Here is a 23357-nt window from a genome sequence, read left to right on the forward strand (position 1 = left end):
CTATTTGATATATGACCCCCAGCATGTCAGCTCGGGAAGGAGAATGAAGCCTCAGGGGAGAAGGAGCTGATAGATGCAATGCACAACAAGCAGGTTACACAGATAAGAGGGGCTCATGTAAGGAAAGTGCCGTTGTTGATTTTTTATTTTTATTTTTGTTCAAGAATAAATGTGGATTTTTATTCATGGATAAAATAAAACATTCACTAAAAATAGACCCTAACCCATTTTTTTATTTTAAGCAAAAAATAATATAAGACCATGGGGCACACTTACTGAAGATCCGTTGGACGCATTTTCGTCGGGTTTCCAGAATTTTTCCTTTTTGCCCTGAATTGCCCTGTTCTAGAAAGGGCACATGCTGTATTTGAAATATGTGTGATCATAATTCACTACAAAAGTTATAGCACAAAATACATAGATTTTTTGTCTCCAATGTGCATCTAGATATGCACAAATCCATTCAGTGGGTATTCCCTATATTCCATTTTCCACCTGGAGTTTTCAGGACTAATTTGGGTGCTACTTAACTCTATTTTAACTCTTTATTATCACTTCTATGTTTAATAGTAGTTGCTGATAACCATATAAGAGAGAAATGACTTTGTTCTGTCATTTACATCATCTGTATTAAAAGGACTACAAGGCAGTGCAAAGAAAATAAGGTAATTTTCACCTATTGCCATATTTACAGGTTCCAATTCCTTACCCCCATATACACACGTCCACCTGCATCTCATTTTCCAGGATGTTCTTGATTTAGCTTAAAAACGTATTACTATTGATCCAAAATGTGCTGCTGTCTCTGTAAAAATCGAAGATGAAAATAGCAGAAAATAATATTAGTTTCTAAAATAATAAATGTGTTCTGTGCAGGATTTCAAATCCTGAATTTATGGATTAGCTAAATTCTAGGGACTAGATGACTACCAGTCTGTGTTATAAATGAGGCTATGCTGGAGTATACTTACTTACCCTTCTGCTATGTTTTTATTCTTGGTAAGCCTATATTCTTATTGAAGGATGGCTGAGATCAAATTTGTGCAAGTCTATGAGGATCCTTTTATTGGGATTTCTGTTGGACAATTGGAGAAATGGTTCTTCTAAAAATGAGTGGGCCAATGCAAGTATCTCATTCCGCAACCACAATACGGGCCATATAAATGTTTGCATTTAATTATGGCCACTTTATGTTTTTTGTAATGAGTGCGTAAGTGTGTGTGGGGGGGGGCAGGATATTAGATAATTTACCAATATATATCTATTAATAGTTCTGCTCCACTTTCTTGGTATGTAAAGTGAAGCCTTCTGTCTTTTACCTCATCAGCCAGGCATTCCTGTCCATAAAATGGCAGCAGATGTGATCTCCATGGGATGCATTTTCGTTGGGTTTCCCGACGATTTCCGTTTTGCGACGTTTTTCCCCCGGCCGCATAGCCTCACGAGACAGAAATCGGGGGCCGGGCCGTCAGACAACCCGGCGGATTCGGACAACGCGCGGGATTTAACAATTAGAAATGTGTCGCAAGACACACACTTACAAGCACCGGGAAGAAGCAGGTGAACTCTGGCGGACCACGGCGGGGAAGCAATGGATGCAGGAAATTGGGCGCACGATCTTCATGAATCGCGCCGGACCCAAATCCTCGTCAGACAACGCACCGCGGGATCGCGACAGGACCGAGTAAGTAAATCTGCCCCTATCTGTCCATGAACAATCCCCAGCTAGATATCACATGACCATCCATCTACGGCCATTTTATGGACAGGAATGTCTGTCTGATGAGGAATAAGACAGAAGGTTTCACTTTACATATCAGGAAAGCGGAGCCGAACTTATAATAGATGTATATTAGTAAATTTACTAATATTCCTCCCCCACACTTACACTCACATTACAAAAAAGTTTCCAAACCCTTTAACTAATTTCTATATTATGAAGGTAGGCATGTATTTAGAAATGATTGAATCTAATTAATAGGCCATAGATTTGATGCAAATCTGGCATTTATCAGAGATTGAACTGAATCAGATTCTTTCCTACTTCACTTGGAACAAATCTTTCAAAATGGCAAGCTAATTGACATCCAATCCCAGGCTTAGTGAAGGGTATGGGCAGTGAAAAATGAAAATATTCCTTAAAATGAACAAAGCAATGTCATAAAGGAGTAAAGGGGTTAGATACCAATTTCAGAACACCTGGAGCAACACCGGTTCAGACCGACTTTAATTACACCAAATCTTTTGAAAAATGTTGTGAAGCTTCTATGAATCAAATATTGGATGATTCACCAATCACTAATTGTATCTCGGTCATATGGTGAAGACTTCAAATGTTTACTCATGGGAAGGCTTGTCCTGTTCGGCTGGCCCCTTCTATCTTTCTTCTCACTTAGTGTGGTGGAGTCACATCAGGTGGGTTGCATATAAGGATAAGGGCAATGATTTCTAATCATGTTTTTTTTTATGAAGCCTTTATTTTGGGTGAGTTGCATGACAGATTCTTGCTACAAAAGATTACATTTTCAGACCCCTGAGGGGTACGCAAGGTCAATTAATTATCGTTTTATAGACACTCCCTGAATGTACAGGTTTTGGGAGGTGAAGGAAGTGAGTTAGGGCTGTCCTGACAACACTATCACACAACCCTGAATGGCTGAAAGACCCCTTTCACTAACCTCAGTGAAACAGAACCTTATCATCCCAGTAGGCCACCACCAGCTTTCATTTGATATAAACCCAGTCTGTAATGGGATTATATCAGTTGAGGAGCCAACCCAGTAGCATGTACAATGTTAAATGAGAATGTTAGAATGTTACATTTTATATTTAATTACCTTAAGGTCACACTAGACAAAAAGTGCACACTATGAGGCTTATTTACTAAGGGTCCCGTGGCCGCATTTCTGTTGGGTTTTCCATGTTATCGGGGATCGCACTGCTGGGACAGGGATTAAGAAGGGGACAAATCTGGGGGTGGGTCGTCGGGCGGGCCGAATGATTCGACAGAGCGCAGGATTTAACAGTAAAATTTTGTCACAAGACATGCACGTACATACACCAGGAAGAAAAAGGTGAACTCCGGCGGACCTGAGCGGGGAGCGACACCTGCAGGATATTGGGCACATGATCTACGTAAATCGCAGCAGAGTTCATTCTCATTGGACACTCCAGATCGGGGAACGAAGAGGTGAAATCCAAAAATGAAGCAACACTCCAGATCCAAGCAGGTAAAAGTGAAGGAGAGTATATTCCAAAACTGCCAGTGGGCACAAGTGGTGCTCTGATTATACTACGTCCAGACACAACCCTTCACACCCATAGGAGGGTTCTAGGGACCCCTCTACCCGGGCTTCAGAACCTTTATGGAGTTCTAGCTTCTCAATGGGGAGTAATAAGGTCAGGGTTATGGTCTAATTAAATCCTGATAAATCCCTGGAACCCATAGATACCAGACATGACCGTTTGCTATGTTCCCATTTAGAGATATTTATATATCTGTGTCCAAGAATGCTAGAACATTACATGTTTGCATTACCCTAGTAATCCCAATTCCAAAAATGTATCTGACCATGGGCTGAGATGGACCATAACTCTATAACTGGGAAAGCCTTTGAGGCTATACCTCCCGGAGAGTTAATGACACTTCTAGCTTTGGCTATCCAAGATGAGGCTGGAGAAAGTGGCTGACTGGTGCTAGCACTAATGCTCTCTCCCCCAGGTACATGTGGCCTATATTCATCACAGTTCTCTTTAAGTTTTTATAATAGAACCTTGTGGATTTACATTGTACAGTACACATTATGGGCACCTAGCTTCAGAAGTCCACTGTGCACAGAAGTGGATTTCCATATGGCCCACCACAAGGACGATGCGGTGCATTTATCACGGGTTGTACTCCATTTATTTAAGCATACAGGTCATGAAAAAGTCGTAATACCTGGATAACTGTCAGTAATTGTGACTGCCCCCCCCCCACTATAGCCAGTTCCTGCACAGGTTATAGTGAATCTCAAGCTTCTCAGTATATCATGTAGGATGTGCATGGCAGGGATAAAATCAGAGCCAGCGATCTCTTGATAAATTCACCCTAATGACTTTCTATTGTAATAGATTTTTAGATATTTTCTTATTATCACTATTGTTATTACCTGATTCATGCATCCATTGTACTTTTTTATAACACATTTTATGGAATGTTCATTTAAATTTAAAAAATTCATATTTATTTCATTATGATCATTATGTTAATGACTTGCGTCACATTAATAATAACTTTAAAAGTTCATATTTATTGCAAATCAAATAATCATGTTAATGAATTGTGTCACATGATATAAATATCTAGACTGTTAAATATCTATAACACACAAATATCTATGTGGGTGAATAATGTTATCCATTTTGTTGCTTGTGTACTTTATAGGGTCTGCTGTGGGACTGCCTGGTCACAAGGGTGTGCAGCAGCTGTCTTGTGATTAATGACTGTGCTGCATGTTTATTTATATACCTACTAAACATATATATGGATATATATACAAATACAGGCAGTCCCCGGGTTATGTACAAGATAGGTTCTGTAGGTTTGTTCTTAAGTTGAATTTGTATGTTAATCGGAACTTTATATTTCATAATTGTAACCCCAGCCCAAATTTTTTTGCTTTCTGTAACAATTATAATTTAAAACTTCAGGGTTGTCATAAGAACCATTATTAACACTAAATCTTAATTGCAGACACCATTGATAACTGTTACAGTTGATCATTGTAGCCTCGGGTTAAAGTACAGTAAATTACCAACATCCAGAGGTCCGTTTGTAACTAGGGGTTGTCTTTAAGTCAGGTGTTCTTAAGTCGGGGACTGCCTGTATGTGCCGTATTTGTGTATATGATTTGAATGAGCACATTCTACTATGTAGTAACCTTAAGTATTAATACAATAAATAGTATGTCATAAAATGGAAAACAGCTTCTTTAAATATCCTTTTTACAGATCACATTATGCCATTGCACTTATACAACTTATTATGCACCTTTTACAGCTTTACTATAAATTATTTTACAATTAATTTGAAAATAGTGGATTTTATTATTTTGTACATAATATGAAAGAGGTCCCTTACTGAAGTATTTTACGGAGGAGCAGATGGCTGATAAACTATGCAGATGAGATGAATAAGTGCTGCAGCCATAAATGCCTGCACCTTTGTGCCAGGATTATTGTCATTACTCTTAATGCAGGTATTCTTTTTAATTGTAAGATAAAGCACAAGAAATGAGCGCTGATAAAGAGAAAGGCACAGCCTCGAATGTCACTACAGTATGTTTATGTAATGTGTCTATTCTATGCACTAAGGTCACACATATGCATTTGTATTTCTTGGATATTTTTAATCTATAAAAGTAGATTTATTGAAAGATATACAATAGAAACCTTGTGAAAAGACCTTGTGGAAGAGTCTCCACATGTTGTAAATACATGAAACCACATGTAATAAATCAATGGACCCATCCAATATACAACATAAGTACCGTATTTTTCGGACTATAAGGTGCACAAAAAATCCTTTAATTCTCTCAGAAATCAAAGGTGCGCCTTATAGTCCAGTGCATCTTGTATATGAACCGTACTTACAGACAACAGCTGCCTTGAACTGTGCACAGGTCTGCAATCTGCTGGTCATTCACCCTTATAAACAGGTGCACCTTATATATGAACCTAGACGTTTTAGCAGGCATTTATTGAAGGTGCGCCTTATAATCCGATGCGCCTTATAGTCCGAAAAATACGGTGAGAACACAATATGCAACGTAAATCACACAAACATAAAGTGACCAAATGTCTCACTAATGTCACTGTCATCCAACCACACATCAAAGGGAGCATTCCGAAGGAATTTCTAAGATGAAAGCTTTGTATGGAAATTGAGTTTTTTTGCAAAACTTTTAAACAAAAAACAAATGAAGTGGAAAGAACCAGGAATAGGTCAAGACCACTGACCGACGATGCTGGTCAGTTAGAAAAGAGCAGGGGATAGACAGAGCCACCAACCTGGGCCAAATCTATGATCCTTCACCCCAAAAAATAGATGCCAGCCCCCTTCCTAACATCTTAATAAAGATACATGTGGATTGTCATAACCAGTGAAAAAAGTTATCAAGAAAAGGGTGGAAAACACCGGTTTTGACATGTGCCTCCAAAAGAATCCTTTCACATTGAAGACCAAGCTACATTCTCAACAAAAAGAAAAATAGGTCAGGGAAGATAAACAGGTAGGTGATAAATTAGAGACAGGAGGAAAAAAGGTGCCAAACGCAGCATATTCTTCAGTAAATTACCCCCCAATGTGTCTAGCATATAATAACAGAAAAGAGAAAGTACTGTATAGTGGTGCTGTGCAGAAGAAAAGAAAGCACACTCTAGATTAGGTTGCTCGTGTGTATCCCAATATTAAATGAATTTTCGTAAATGTTCATACTTATTGGTGTAAAGGCCATAACTTCTTTATTTTGTGCAATACCTTAAAAAATGTTTTGCCATTATTTTCGTGACACATAGTGATTAAATTAAAATATTTGCTAAGGCAGTGATTTTCAACCCTTTTTGAGCCGCGGCACACTTTTTATACTTAGAAAATCCTGGGGCACACCACCAACCAAAATAGCACAAAATGACACTGAAACAGTCATAAAACAGTCATAAACGTCAGGTCGCGTCAGTCACGTGACATGGGCCGCGTGGTGCAGGAGGTACAAAAGATGGGCGGATCGCCGACGCGGGGCTTGTAGGTAAGTATGGGGGCCAAAACACGGGGGCGCGGCGGCAGCGCTACACAGGGGCACCATAGATCAGGGAACTTTCCCCGCGGCACACTCAACCATGAGGTTGAAAATCACTGTGCTAAGTTACATTTTTTATTTTTTTTGAGAGGGGGTTAAAGTTACAAAAACTGGAGAAAAAGATTTTTGTTTTGTACTGTAAAATATATATTTTTTCAGTTCTCAAGTTAACTCAAAATGACCACTATAAATGAATTCCTGTGATGGTTGGAAGACATAGGAAGGTGGAGCCTACTTATAGACTAATGTATATCCCTGTGTAAATTGTCGCATCTGCCCCAAACAAACACTAAATGTATGACCTATTGTACACCCTAAACAAGGGGGAAGTAGGGCGAGACTAAGATATCCAAATGTAATAAAATATAATACCAAATCAATAAAATATACAAACTCCGATGCTGGGGCACACAGTCATCCTCGGGCATCAGAGTTTGTATATTTTATTGATTTGGTAAGGACTGGCATCTCATTTCTTATGTGGCACGAGCATTTTGCTGTGCTGATATATGCTGCTGATCTACCACAAATCGTGGGTTTGATGTTTGCCTGTAAACTAGTCCTGTTATATACTGATTACTGCAACTCCCCTCTTATGTCCAGGCATGACAGTGTTTTGTCTGTATACCACCACTGTAACCCTGCATGAATTTAATGTTTTTTTTAACCATGTACCCATGTTATAATATTTTATTACATTTGGATATCTTAGTCTCGCCCTACTTCCCCCTTGTTTAGGGTGCACAATAGGTCATACAACATTTCTTATAGTTAATCACATATACTGAACAGCAACACAACAGAGGAAGTCACACAGTGTCAGAACTATCCTCCATGTGGTACTATAACAATACTGGCAAGATACATAATCAAAGAAGAAGCCAGACTTTCAACAATGATATTAATAAAAATTCATAATTTTATTGAAATACAAGGGCTTAAATTTAAAATGGACGGAGGGGGAGGTTGGAGAGGGGTGGGGCGGAAAGCCAGATGCTTATTAAGCAAACTGTACTGGAGAGACAATACACTCTACCTGGGGTATGTGGGCGTTACCAATGTGATAAGAAAAACTCCTCTTATGTTATGTTTAACAGTACTTAAAACCATTCATCATTAGTACTAGTAGATAACCCGTACAATGTAGAAAAAGGAGGAGGGGAGGGAGGGAAGATACACCTTGACATATATGTAAGTACATCAATTTACATACATATTGCACAGCCCAGAGTCACTAAGAACATAATGGGGCAGATTTACTTACCCGGTCCATTCGCGATCCAGCGGCGCGTTCTCTGCGCTGGATTCGGGTCCGGCCGGGATTTAATAAGGTAGTTCCTCCGCCGTCCACCAGGTGGCGCTGCTGCGCTGAAAAGCATCTGAACGCACCGGAATTCACTGAGGCCGGCTGAGTGCAGGTAAGCGCGTCCCGAGCGACACATTTTCTGTTTTTAAATGCGGCGTTTTTTCCGAATACGTCGGGTTTTTGTTCGGCCACGCCCCCCCATTTCTGTCGCGTGCATGCCGGCGCTGATGCGCCACAATCCAATCGCGTGCGCCAAAATCCAGGGGCAATTCAGGTACAATCGGCGCAAATCGGAAATATTCGGGTAACACGTCGGGAAAACGCGAATCGGGCCCTTAGTAAATGACCCCCAATGACAGGAAAAAAGTGCAAGTGCTTGTACAAATTTTTGTGTGCAAAAAAGGATGATATACATTGCAAGGTGTGCCAACAGTTTCACCTGAGATAATGTAAAAGGCTATATAGACAAACCATCTATACATTTGCTGGTACATAGTTAGACTAGATATATGACTTTGTCTGATGCTTCATAATTAATCTTACACTGTTTAGTCTGACTTTACAGATCCAATTAGGTGGTTTGCTTTGTGCCTCAAAAATGTGCTGCAAATGAAAAACATTTTTGGAACACAATGTGGGCACGCTCACACTTTCACCAATGTCATGCTCAACACCATGCTTCTTTGCAATAATTTACAGGCAGTCCCCGGGTTACTTACAAGATAGGGTCCGGAGGTTTGTTCTTAGGTTGAATTTGTATGTAAGTCGAAACTGTATATTTTATAATTGTAGATCCAGACAAAAAAATTTTTGGCCCCAGTGACAATTGGAGTTTAAACATTTTTTGCTATAATGGGACCAAGGATTATCAATAAAGCTTCATTACAGACACCTTACAGCTGACTATTGCAATCTGGGACTATTATAAAGCATTCAGAGAGCTTCACCAGAGGTCAGAGGGGTCTGTCTGTAACTATGGATTGTCTGTAAGTCAGGTGTCCTTAAGTAGGGGACCACCTGTAGGCCCCAGGGAGAATGCACCCAACAAAAGGATCAACCTACCAAATAATTTTGTAGTGTAGTATCTGTAATACTATATATAATTTTCAATATGGAGTAACAAGGTAAAAAAATGGGAATCAGACACCATTAATTACCTACCCAAACTATCTTCTCTGTTATGTAAGGCTATGTCCACACATTCCACCCATACATATGTTTTTACTGTCCAGCCTTTCCTTCCAAACTAAAACTTCCCATATCCAAATGAGGCTTAAGTGCTGAGGAATACAGGGCACTGTGACCTCACCTCCCACTCTGAATCAGTGCTGGCATGTGATGGTGGGTGTTCTCTATTTAAAATGCTGTCGGATAAAGCCGCCAGCGGCATTTAGAATAATGTGGCGCATGCACATCAGCATGCTGCCTTTTTGGGGAGTTGTTGGCTCCCCGTGAATTGGGTATTGAGAATTCTTCCCAAAATGGCAGTGTGCACAGGCCCTCATAAAGTAAGTGACATTGAAAGAGTTGACACTGGCAATCAGCACCAGCACTAACCTCAGGTATTATTGACACGTGGTTGAACCTGGATCTGGACTGCAGACTGACTTTGCGATTCGATTCGGGTCAGCAGAACACTGCTCTTCAGCTGTATTACTCCTAGGACCAGCGAGATGTGGAGCCAGAGCCCTGAGGCACTCTGCTAACATCTCATTTTCTCCAATCCACTTCAGCCCATTTTCATATTTCTAAAGAGATGTTTAGGCCTGGAAGGAGCAGCTGGACAGTAAAAACCAATGTATGGGTGACATATGTTAGCACAGCCCTCCAAAACATAGCAGTTAGTTCAAGTAAGAAAATTCCCTCTAAACCAGAAAACTAAAAGCATCTAAAAGCAAAAACATTATAGAGAAATTATATATGGTGTGGTCTGCATGAGTCTATGGGATAGGTTTCTAGTCCACGAGTCTGAGGGCAATTTAATCTGGGACTACTGTAGAGATAAAGTCTTTGGCTTCTGTTTTGATAAAGACAGGGTGCACCAGTCCTCATGAACATACCAAAATGACAATTTGTAGAAAATGAAAGTGAAGTTTTTTTCTGCACTACTAGTGATGAGCGACTATACTCGTCCGAGCTTGATGCTCGGTCGAGTATTAGCATACTCGGACCGGCCCGTTGCTCGGACAAGTATTTGCCCTGCTCGATAACTAGCATTTAATTTAAAAAAAAAAAAGTGAAGAACAGTAAAAAAAAATACAATTAAAACATTTAATTTTATTATTTAATTGAAGAACACAGTGAAAGAACAGAGTGCAGAATAGATTGAAGATGTTCGCGAACATCTGCGATCTGTTCCGGAGACACGCTTGCAGAACGGTGTTCTCCGCAATAGTATTTGAAGAACAATATGTGTGAAGAACAATTTGCAGATGTTTGACAACATCTGCAAGTTGTTCTCTACATATAGGGGGTCATTTACTAAGGGGCCGATTCGCGGTTTCCCGACGTGTTACCTGAATATTTCCGATTTGCGCCAATTTCCCCTGAATTGCCCCGGGATTTTGGCACACAAGATCGGATTGTGGCGCATCGGCGCTGGCATGCACGCGACAAAATCGGAGGCGTGGCCAAACGAAAACCTGGCGGATTCGGAAAAACCGCCGCATTTAAAACAAAAAATCTGTCTCAGAGCTTGCACTTACCTTCACTCAGCCCGGCTCGGTGAACTCCAGTGCGTTCCGATGCTTTTCAGCGCAGCAGCGCCACCTGGTGGACGGCGGAGGAACTACCTTAATGAATCCCGGCCGGACCCGAATCCAGCGCAGAGAACGCGCCGCTGGATCGCGAATGGACCGGGTAAGTAAATCTGCCCCATAAAGTTCTTCAAATACTATAATACTGCGGTGTTCTCCGCAATAGTATTTGAAAAACAATATGTGTGAAGAACAACTTGCAGATGTTTCCAAACATCTGCAAGTTGTTCTTCACACATATTGTTCTTCAAATACTATTGCGGAGAACACCGTTCTGCACGCGTGTCTCCGGAACAGATCGCAGATGTTCTTTCACTGTGTTCTCTTAGTGAAAACATCTGCACTGAACAGTGCTCGTTTAGTTTGTAATTTTACTAAAAAATGCTCGGGTCTCCCATTGATTTTAATGGGGCTCATTACTCGAAACGAGCACTCGAGCATCGGGAAATGTTCGGCTCGAGTAACGAGCACCCGAGCATTTTAGTGCTCGCTCATCTCTATGCACTACCTTTACTTACAATGTCATATTTTTAGTTTCATTGTGACAATAGAACTGACAGATTCCCTGTTAATTTACCACTGGTTGTAGTGACTGTTGACATACCCAAGTAGATATGATTTAAGATTATGTTTTATTGCTTGGGAAAGGCTTGTAAGTAAGCCAAAAAGTTCTATACTAATTTTATAGGACTTGAATAATTAACATTGATTACAATATACTAACATAATTTATTTTTCATTATTTGTTAATCTTGTTAACCTTGAGAAAGTTTGTGAAAATGTATTTTGTCATCTCATTGTGACTATTCGCTTTAACAGGATATTTCCTCCTAATAGCAAAGAGCTTTTATAAAAGTAAGTGGGTGAAATCCAATTTTGGCCTAGTATACATACTGAGAATTTTTTTTTTCAAATTCATCCAGTTCCTTTGTGTGAATGAGATATTCAAATATATATATATATATATATATATATATATATATATATATATATACCGTATTTTCCAGACTATAAGGCGCACATAAAAGCCTTGGATTTCCTTGGAAATCCAAAGTGCGCCTTATAGTCCGGTGCACCCTATAGGAGGGCAGCGGACCCTACTTAAATAGGTCCCCACTACCGGAGACAGCAGATCTCCAGCGGGAACTGCAGACCACGCGGCAAGAACAACTTCTGCCGCGTCGGACCTATGTAAGTATGCCATTCTCCACCTCCCCCTCACCTCCCCCGCTCACTTTCCCCGCATTCCGCGTCTCGGCGTCGCGTCTCGTCTCGTCCCATCGGGTCTCCGCTCCGCCCCCGGACCTCCGCCACGCCCCCGGACCCTGCGCCTTATAGTCCGATGCGCCTTATATATGGAATTATTACATATATAAGGCGCATCAGTCCGATGCGCCTTATATTCCGGTGCACCAATGGCCCGGAAAATACGGTATATATATATATATATATACTGTAAATATACTCAAGTATAAGACAAACTTGCTGGTGCAGGGAGCAACTTTTAGTGGGGGTGGATGAATATTCCCCTGTCTCACCTAGGACCCCCCTTTGGCTCAATCCTTGGTTGTCCCACTTGGGGGGCAGCGGGAGTTGGTCAGTTTTTGTTGGCTGATGCAGCACTAATCAGTTTTGTGGAGATAAAAGATAGATATACTGTTCCTGATACTGCTAGCTTTCACTATACACAACTATGCCATGCGCTTAGGGCCCAATTTGGTTGCCTCAGCCTGACAACGGGATTCTCCAAATTGGAGACTTTGCTGAGTACCCCAGATCTCCCTAAACCACTCACCCAGGTTTATGCCATTTGATAAAGCCCTTCAACGGTGGAGGAGCGATATTCCCGACCTGTCGGATGATGACTGGAGGGAGGTCGAGCTTTCCTACTTCACTTCTGTGGTGAGTCCAATCCAAATTTCTCCACCGTGTTTACTTCACCCCTGCAAAATTGTTTCGCATGGGGGTTATGCCGAATGAAACATGCTTTCGTGGTCAGGCTGATGTTGGTTCTTTTCTACACTGTGTGTGGTCCTGTCCTAGGATCTGCATTTTTGGTCTGAGGTACTGGTTCTTTCTGCATTTTGAATTCCCTCGCTTAATGTCCCCCTTCTGTATGTCTCCTTGGCATCATGTATTTCTTGGGGGGTTGCACCGCGCTCCTTGTGTAAGAGGTTATAGTAAGGGAAAAAATGAGATGAAACAAAGTCTAGACAGTGTAAGGACATGTATGTCTAGCAAACATGCTGCTGCGTCCTCTGGTTGACGGGCAATAAAGCCAGTTATATATGGAAAGAGTCTTTTTAGGGATTAACCAGTGAATCGGTCGCGCTGCTTGTGGTAAGTATCTTAATAACAAACTTGCTATTGTAGGAAATTGGCAATTATACTGTATACAGATGAAGATTCTCAGTTAAACAACATTTATTACATCATGGTTTTTGGTATCAGTAAAAGAATATATATATATGGTACAACGGACAACGCGTTTCGGGGCAGAATTAGCCCCTTCTTCAGGTCCAGAAGATTCTGTAATATGTAGAAATGATGAGTAGTACCTGGAGCCGCAGCTACAAGTCATTATAAAGAGTAGATTCTCACAGTAATAAGAAATATACGTAATGTACATGTCATGAATAAAAGTAATCATCATGCTTATATAAAACCATTTTTTAGAAACAACAATGGATAAGAATAGATAAAAGTACATTTGTGTTTTAAAACATATAAATTCATAAAAATATATAAATATATAAATTCATAAATGGTGTAGAGATATATAAATATATAAATAAATACACAACTATTAAACATATATGACATATATTCATAATTGTGATAACATATATTAGAAATTGTGATGACAATATTGGGAATTGTGGTGACATATATTAAAAATTCATTTAATAGTATCTTAAATTGATGTATAGTAGAACTAAGTGTAGGCAAATAAATAAATAAATAAAATGATGTTTAAAAATTACTAACCTCTCTTACTTGAAAGTCTGCGCTAGGACTGTAAGCTAATTGCTAATGGGAGAGGGGAAAGAAACGTGTCATGAAAGACACTTGATGATAGGGGAAAAAAACTTTGAGTAATGTGTATTGACTGACCTCTGCACTGGAGACTGGGGAAGGAATGCTGGGTGAGAAATTACCGGTGGTATGAGGTATCTGATGAGCGGAAAGACATAGTAAATTATGCTGAGGGAAACGCTGTCTTGATGGGGAGCGTAAGGAAAGGGAGAGAGAGAGACTGACTTGGTATTCCGTCCGATCCGGCTGGCAGCAGCTGACAGATTGATGCTTGCCGGTGGCCGGACGGAGGTTTAAATAGTATTGGGGGAAGGCGCGCATGCGTAGTGCATGGGAGATTTTGTAGTCTGGTGTGCTTGCGGGGATGAACGGGACTCCGGTGCGGATAGCAGATTGTTGTATCGGAGGGGGCTGGTAAGGGGATGGGAGAGGGTAAATTATGAATCTTTGCTTTATAAAAGAAAAATAGAGGAAAAAAAGGGCTTAAGTGTGTAGGATTAGACTTAAATGGGACAGAACCAGTATGGAGTGACATCGAATAAGGTGCCGGTTGTACTGAGAAGGCTCACATTTAGGAAAGGTCTGTAGGTTATGTTTTAAGTATGTATAATCTTTATAAGTATCTTTATAGATGTAGTCAGATTTCTTCTAAATGCAGTCAGATTTTTTCTAACAGTTCATTTAAACCAAATGGACTCATGGTATTCAATTTGAATATCCAAAAGTTTTCTCTTATGGTAAGCTGATTCAATCTGTTTGGGTGGTGTTTCGGGATTTGCTCTATGATGCTGACCTTAGCTTGAGAGAGGTCTCTATTATGGTGGAATTTGAAGTGCCTGGAGACGCTATGTAGTAGATAGCCCGCTTTTGTCTTGCTGCGATGGGTATTCATTCTCTCTCTGAAGGGTTGGATTGTGCGTCCAACATACTGGAGAGAGCAGGGGCATTCTAATAGATAGACAACAAAGTCTGAGGCGCAATTAACAAAGGACTGTATCGGAAATGATTCAGATGTAGTGTTTGATGTAAAAGTCTGTGTCTTATGTTGCATATTTGCGCAAGTCAGACATCTGGGGCCGTTACATCTGAAATTACCCTTTAGTGATGGAAATAGGGTGTCCTGTTGGGAGTTATAAGTTGCGTTTTTGGTGGTAGAACGCATCTTGGTTGGTGCCAAGAGTGTTTTTAAAGTTGGGGCTCGTTTGAATGTAAGCATAGGGTTCTCGGAGAGGGTCTTAGCCAGATAGGGGTCTTGTAGGAGTATAGGCCAGTGTTTTTTCAGAACTGATCTGATAGTTTTGTGGTCAGACGAATAAGTGGTGATAAAGTTGAGGTTCCGGTTTGTCTCTGGATTGGATTGTTTAATGGAAGGAAGTAGGCAATCTTCCTGGGTGAGCTGGTTGGACCTCTGATAGGCGTCCTTAATGATTTGGGAGGGGTAGCCTTTTTGTATAAACCGTTGTCTGAGGATTCCTGACTGTTCTTTGTAGGTCGGTTTGTAAGTGCAATTTTTTCGTAGACGTTTGAACTGGCTGTATGGGATGTTGTTAAGCCATTTCTTGTGGTGGGAGCTGGAGTATTCTAAAAAACTATTGACGTCGACGGATTTAAAGTATGTTTCTGTTATGAGTGATGATTCAGTGGGATCCAATGTAATTAGTAGGTCCAAATATTCGATGCGGGCAGGAGAAATATTTAGGGTGAGAGTAATGCCCCAAGTATTGGTGTTGATAATTCGCAGAAAGTCACGGGCTTCCTGTTCCGTTCCGTCCCAAATTAGGAAGAGATCGTCGATGTATCTTTTAAACATCTTGATCTTTTTATTAAATTCTGAATTGCCCATGATGAAGTGTTTCTCAAATTCCCCCATAAAGAGGTTTGCGTAACTGGGGGCGAACTTCGTCCCCATAGCTGTACCTCTTTTTTGGGAGTAGATGGAAGTCTGGAACACAAAGGTATTATGGTTTAATATGAAGTGGATACTCTGTAGTAGAAAATCAATCTGTTGGGTTGGCATTTTCTGGTCACTCTGTAGGACCTGTAGGATTGCTTGTAACCCTAGGGAATGGGAGATATTGGTGTATAAGGAGGTCACGTCCATTGTTACCAGATAGTACGATGGTTCCCATTTGAAACCTTTCAGTTGTAGGATGAGATCAGTTGAATCTCTGAGATAAGTTGGTAGAAGTTTGACATAATCCTGAAGTAGAATATCAACATATTCAGAGAGATTTGAGGTTAGGGAGTCCACACCTGAGATAATTGGACGTCCCGGCGGATGGGTAGGGTTTTTGTGAATCTTTGGCAGATAATAGAAAACTGCTGTCCTCGGGTTTTTGGGAAGTAAATAATGATGTTCCTTTTTGTTTAGGATGCCCGACTGAAAGGGCTCCATTGAGTAGATCGGTGAGTCTTGCCAGATGGTCCTGTTTTGGGTCTTCGCTTAGGAGAGTGTAATATTCAGTGTCAGATAAGATTTTTAGGGACTCTTGGATATAGTCGTCCCTTTTGAGTAGAACTGTGCCTCCACCCTTGTCGGCGGGTTTTATGATGATTTCCAGATTATTCATGAGATTCTTGAGGGCTTCTCTTTCTTTTCTGTTCAAATTAGATATTTGTTTGTGTGGTCTTTTTATGGTTCTTAGATCAGAGGAGACTAATGCATAGAAGGTGTCAATGAAGGGGCCTCGGCTTTGGGTTGGGTTAAAGTTGGATTTCGGCTTGAGTTGGGTGTGGATAAAGCCCATAGTTTGTTCAGCATCTTGGGTGGGTTCGGTAGAGAGGACTGTATCAAATTGGCTTTTGATTTCTTTCATGGTGAAGTGTCTTTTGAGAGTGACCTTCCTTATGAAGTTATTCAGATCAACAAAGAGATCTAACTCTTTGGATCTATTTGTGGGGCAAAAGGATAGGCCTTTGCTCAATACGCTTTGTTCATCGGTCGTCAGTAGGTGGTCTGATAGGTTAAAGATTTTTACTGGCTTATTGGTATCACTGATTGAGTGGTTTTCTTTTTTGTTAATGATGTTTCTTCTTCCTCCTCTTTTTCCCCTGGTCTTTCTTTTCTTTTTAGAGCAGTGAGTGGTTGACTGAATATTGAATAAGTGGCTTTGGGGCTCTCTAGTCGGGGGACGAGGGAGTCCGATGTTGGGGCCGGAGGTGGTTCCTTTGGAGCAGGGGGAAGGTCTAAAAAAGAGGGGAGTAGACTACTGGAAAGGTCTTGGTTGAGATTAAGGTTGAGATTGAAAAATTCTAAGCTTTGCTGTTGGAAATTTTGAGTGGTGTCTTGGAGGGTTTCCATGTCAGGAGGAGTTTCTGGGTGGACCGTTAGGTTGGTTAGTGGAAAGGGAGGACTAGTGGGAGTATTTAGGGGAGGAGTATCCTGGCTTCGTGTGGGGTGAGAGGTGATCCTGAGGCCATTTGTATCTGGGGGTTTTGAGGAAATGGTTGTTTCTATAGTTTTGGTTTTGTTGTACGCGGGTGGAGGGTGGGTTGGGGGTGGGTCAGGTCTAGATTTTCTAAGGTTTTGGTTATGAAAAGTTTTACCTCTGTTGTGTGAAGGGTTCCGGCTACTCTTTGGTGGTGGGACTTGTACATCCAGAAGGGCTGGTATGGATGGATCTTTCGATTTTACTGTCTGGGGTTTAGTTACATTCTTTGTTTGGGGGACAGGTTTAGCTTTGGAGGGGAGTATTTCTAATTCGTCAGTATCGGGGTGCCAGGCTCTATGTGTTTTATTCTTATATTCCGCTCTGTCCCTTTGAAGCTTGTGTGCTTTCTTTGAGATGAGGTCAGTTTCGATGTTCCTCAGTCTTTGTGAAATGGAATGGTTCAATCTCTGGTAGTCAGGATGGGTTGAACATGTCTCGAGTTCAAGACGTGTGTTGTCTATGGAAACAGTGGTGGATTCTATTACCCTAGACCTTTTTTCAATGAGTCTGAGTAGCATGCCTCTGGAACAGTCGTCCATAAAGGATTCCCATTCTTTGGTAAAGGCCAAGTCATCAGGAAAGGAGGACTGGAAAGGCATTCGTAGGCCCCTTGGGGCTATGTTTTCTGACAAATATATATTAAGGAATGCTATATCTACTGTGTGTCGTATTTCGATTTTTAGGAGGTTTTCTAGGGAAAGGAATTGGCGTGTCATTGCCTGGGTTTGGGTTTCACTGAAGGTTGGATTATTTGTACAGTGGTCTTTGGAGATGATTTCTGTTTGGGAGAGTTTCTGTATGAGAGACTCCCTGTGTAACCATCTTTCGTTATAATATTCCATGGTGCCGCAGGTGTCGTTTTTAGGAAGGTGGCCAAATTACTTGGTCACTATCCCAAAGATCTGGTAAAATGAATTAAACCAGTATTGAAATGTATTTCTTGGGGGGTTGCACCGCGCTCCTTGTGTAAGAGGTTATAGTAAGGGAAAAAATGAGATGAAACAAAGTCTAGACAGTGTAAGGACATGTATGTCTAGCAAACATGCTGCTGCGTCCTCTGGTTGACGGGCAATAAAGCCAGTTATATATGGAAAGAGTCTTTTTAGGGATTAACCAGTGAATCGGTCGCGCTGCTTGTGGTAAGTATCTTAATAACAAACTTGCTATTGTAGGAAATTGGCAATTATACTGTATACAGATGAAGATTCTCAGTTAAACAACATTTATTACATCATGGTTTTTGGTATCAGTAAAAGAATATATATATATGGTACAACGGACAACGCGTTTCGGGGCAGAATTAGCCCCTTCTTCAGGTCCAGAAGATTCTGTAATATGTAGAAATGATGAGTAGTACCTGGAGCCGCAGCTACAAGTCATTATAAAGAGTAGATTCTCACAGTAATAAGAAATATACGTAATGTACATGTCATGAATAAAAGTAATCATCATGCTTATATAAAACCATTTTTTAGAAACAACAATGGATAAGAATAGATAAAAGTACATTTGTGTTTTAAAACATATAAATTCATAAAAATATATAAATATATAAATTCATAAATGGTGTAGAGATATATAAATATATAAATAAATACACAACTATTAAACATATATGACATATATTCATAATTGTGATAACATATATTAGAAATTGTGATGACAATATTGGGAATTGTGGTGACATATATTAAAAATTCATTTAATAGTATCTTAAATTGATGTATAGTAGAACTAAGTGTAGGCAAATAAATAAATAAATAAAATGATGTTTAAAAATTACTAACCTCTCTTACTTGAAAGTCTGCGCTAGGACTGTAAGCTAATTGCTAATGGGAGAGGGGAAAGAAACGTGTCATGAAAGACACTTGATGATAGGGGAAAAAAACTTTGAGTAATGTGTATTGACTGACCTCTGCACTGGAGACTGGGGAAGGAATGCTGGGTGAGAAATTACCGGTGGTATGAGGTATCTGATGAGCGGAAAGACATAGTAAATTATGCTGAGGGAAACGCTGTCTTGATGGGGAGCGTAAGGAAAGGGAGAGAGAGAGACTGACTTGGTATTCCGTCCGATCCGGCTGGCAGCAGCTGACAGATTGATGCTTGCCGGTGGCCGGACGGAGGTTTAAATAGTATTGGGGGAAGGCGCGCATGCGTAGTGCATGGGAGATTTTGTAGTCTGGTGTGCTTGCGGGGATGAACGGGACTCCGGTGCGGATAGCAGATTGTTGTATCGGAGGGGGCTGGTAAGGGGATGGGAGAGGGTAAATTATGAATCTTTGCTTTATAAAAGAAAAATAGAGGAAAAAAAGGGCTTAAGTGTGTAGGATTAGACTTAAATGGGACAGAACCAGTATGGAGTGACATCGAATAAGGTGCCGGTTGTACTGAGAAGGCTCACATTTAGGAAAGGTCTGTAGGTTATGTTTTAAGTATGTATAATCTTTATAAGTATCTTTATAGATGTAGTCAGATTTCTTCTAAATGCAGTCAGATTTTTTCTAACAGTTCATTTAAACCAAATGGACTCATGGTATTCAATTTGAATATCCAAAAGTTTTCTCTTATGGTAAGCTGATTCAATCTGTTTGGGTGGTGTTTCGGGATTTGCTCTATGATGCTGACCTTAGCTTGAGAGAGGTCTCTATTATGGTGGAATTTGAAGTGCCTGGAGACGCTATGTAGTAGATAGCCCGCTTTTGTCTTGCTGCGATGGGTATTCATTCTCTCTCTGAAGGGTTGGATTGTGCGTCCAACATACTGGAGAGAGCAGGGGCATTCTAATAGATAGACAACAAAGTCTGAGGCGCAATTAACAAAGGACTGTATCGGAAATGATTCAGATGTAGTGTTTGATGTAAAAGTCATTGACACCTTCTATGCATTAGTCTCCTCTGATCTAAGAACCATAAAAAGACCACACAAACAAATATCTAATTTGAACAGAAAAGAAAGAGAAGCCCTCAAGAATCTCATGAATAATCTGGAAATCATCATAAAACCCGCCGACAAGGGTGGAGGCACAGTTCTACTCAAAAGGGACGACTATATCCAAGAGTCCCTAAAAATCTTATCTGACACTGAATATTACACTCTCCTAAGCGAAGACCCAAAACAGGACCATCTGGCAAGACTCACCGATCTACTCAATGGAGCCCTTCAGTCGGGCATCCTAAACAAAAAGGAACATCATTATTTACTTCCCAAAAACCCGAGGACAGCAGTTTTCTATTATCTGCCAAAGATTCACAAAAACCCTACCCATCCGCCGGGACGTCCAATTATCTCAGGTGTGGACTCCCTAACCTCAAATCTCTCTGAATATGTTGATATTCTACTTCAGGATTATGTCAAACTTCTACCAACTTATCTCAGAGATTCAACTGATCTCATCCTACAACTGAAAGGTTTCAAATGGGAACCATCGTACTATCTGGTAACAATGGACGTGACCTCCTTATACACCAATATCTCCCATTCCCTAGGGTTACAAGCAATCCTACAGGTCCTACAGAGTGACCAGAAAATGCCAACCCAACAGATTGATTTTCTACTACAGAGTATCCACTTCATATTAAACCATAATACCTTTGTGTTCCAGACTTCCATCTACTCCCAAAAAAGAGGTACAGCTATGGGGACGAAGTTCGCCCCCAGTTACGCAAACCTCTTTATGGGGGAATTTGAGAAACACTTCATCATGGGCAATTCAGAATTTAATAAAAAGATCAAGATGTTTAAAAGATACATCGACGATCTCTTCCTAATTTGGGACGGAACGGAACAGGAAGCCCGTGACTTTCTGCGAATTATCAACACCAATACTTGGGGCATTACTCTCACCCTAAATATTTCTCCTGCCCGCATCGAATATTTGGACCTACTAATTACATTGGATCCCACTGAATCATCACTCATAACAGAAACATACTTTAAATCCGTCGACGTCAATAGTTTTTTAGAATACTCCAGCTCCCACCACAAGAAATGGCTTAACAACATCCCATACAGCCAGTTCAAACGTCTACGAAAAAATTGCACTTACAAACCGACCTACAAAGAACAGTCAGGAATCCTCAGACAACGGTTTATACAAAAAGGCTACCCCTCCCAAATCATTAAGGACGCCTATCAGAGGTCCAACCAGCTCACCCAGGAAGATTGCCTACTTCCTTCCATTAAACAATCCAATCCAGAGACAAACCGGAACCTCAACTTTATCACCACTTATTCGTCTGACCACAAAACTATCAGATCAGTTCTGAAAAAACACTGGCCTATACTCCTACAAGACCCCTATCTGGCTAAGACCCTCTCCGAGAACCCTATGCTTACATTCAAACGAGCCCCAACTTTAAAAACACTCTTGGCACCAACCAAGATGCGTTCTACCACCAAAAACGCAACTTATAACTCCCAACAGGACACCCTATTTCCATCACTAAAGGGTAATTTCAGATGTAACGGCCCCAGATGTCTGACTTGCGCAAATATGCAACATAAGACACAGACTTTTACATCAAACACTACATCTGAATCATTTCCGATACAGTCCTTTGTTAATTGCGCCTCAGACTTTGTTGTCTATCTATTAGAATGCCCCTGCTCTCTCCAGTATGTTGGACGCACAATCCAACCCTTCAGAGAGAGAATGAATACCCATCGCAGCAAGACAAAAGCGGGCTATCTACTACATAGCGTCTCCAGGCACTTCAAATTCCACCATAATAGAGACCTCTCTCAAGCTAAGGTCAGCATCATAGAGCAAATCCCGAAACACCACCCAAACAGATTGAATCAGCTTACCATAAGAGAAAACTTTTGGATATTCAAATTGAATACCATGAGTCCATTTGGTTTAAATGAACTGTTAGAAAAAATCTGACTGCATTTAGAAGAAATCTGACTACATCTATAAAGATACTTATAAAGATTATACATACTTAAAACATAACCTACAGACCTTTCCTAAATGTGAGCCTTCTCAGTACAACCGGCACCTTATTCGATGTCACTCCATACTGGTTCTGTCCCATTTAAGTCTAATCCTACACACTTAAGCCCTTTTTTTCCTCTATTTTTCTTTTATAAAGCAAAGATTCATAATTTACCCTCTCCCATCCCCTTACCAGCCCCCTCCGATACAACAATCTGCTATCCGCACCGGAGTCCCGTTCATCCCCGCAAGCACACCAGACTACAAAATCTCCCATGCACTACGCATGCGCGCCTTCCCCCAATACTATTTAAACCTCCGTCCGGCCACCGGCAAGCATCAATCTGTCAGCTGCTGCCAGCCGGATCGGACGGAATACCAAGTCAGTCTCTCTCTCTCCCTTTCCTTACGCTCCCCATCAAGACAGCGTTTCCCTCAGCATAATTTACTATGTCTTTCCGCTCATCAGATACCTCATACCACCGGTAATTTCTCACCCAGCATTCCTTCCCCAGTCTCCAGTGCAGAGGTCAGTCAATACACATTACTCAAAGTTTTTTTCCCCTATCATCAAGTGTCTTTCATGACACGTTTCTTTCCCCTCTCCCATTAGCAATTAGCTTACAGTCCTAGCGCAGACTTTCAAGTAAGAGAGGTTAGTAATTTTTAAACATCATTTTATTTATTTATTTATTTGCCTACACTTAGTTCTACTATACATCAATTTAAGATACTATTAAATGAATTTTTAATATATGTCACCACAATTCCCAATATTGTCATCACAATTTCTAATATATGTTATCACAATTATGAATATATGTCATATATGTTTAATAGTTGTGTATTTATTTATATATTTATATATCTCTACACCATTTATGAATTTATATATTTATATATTTTTATGAATTTATATGTTTTAAAACACAAATGTACTTTTATCTATTCTTATCCATTGTTGTTTCTAAAAAATGGTTTTATATAAGCATGATGATTACTTTTATTCATGACATGTACATTACGTATATTTCTTATTACTGTGAGAAT

At 40.4% G+C, this 23357-nt stretch overlaps 1 long non-coding RNA gene across 1 annotated transcript; it reads right to left on the bottom strand.

The window, feature by feature from the left end:
- Positions 1-264: 264 nt before the first annotated feature.
- On the bottom strand, positions 265-12788 carry LOC140129005 (uncharacterized). Its single transcript, XR_011855246.1, has 3 exons — positions 12697-12788; positions 710-805; positions 265-345 (listed from the first exon to the last, which is right to left on the bottom strand). It is a non-coding gene; the product is annotated as an uncharacterized lncRNA (long non-coding RNA).
- Between the last annotated feature and the right edge of the window lie 10569 nt (positions 12789-23357).

The sequence above is a fragment of the Engystomops pustulosus genome, chromosome 4, assembly GCF_040894005.1.
Source record: "Engystomops pustulosus chromosome 4, aEngPut4.maternal, whole genome shotgun sequence".
Classification (NCBI taxonomy): domain Eukaryota; kingdom Metazoa; phylum Chordata; class Amphibia; order Anura; family Leptodactylidae; genus Engystomops; species Engystomops pustulosus.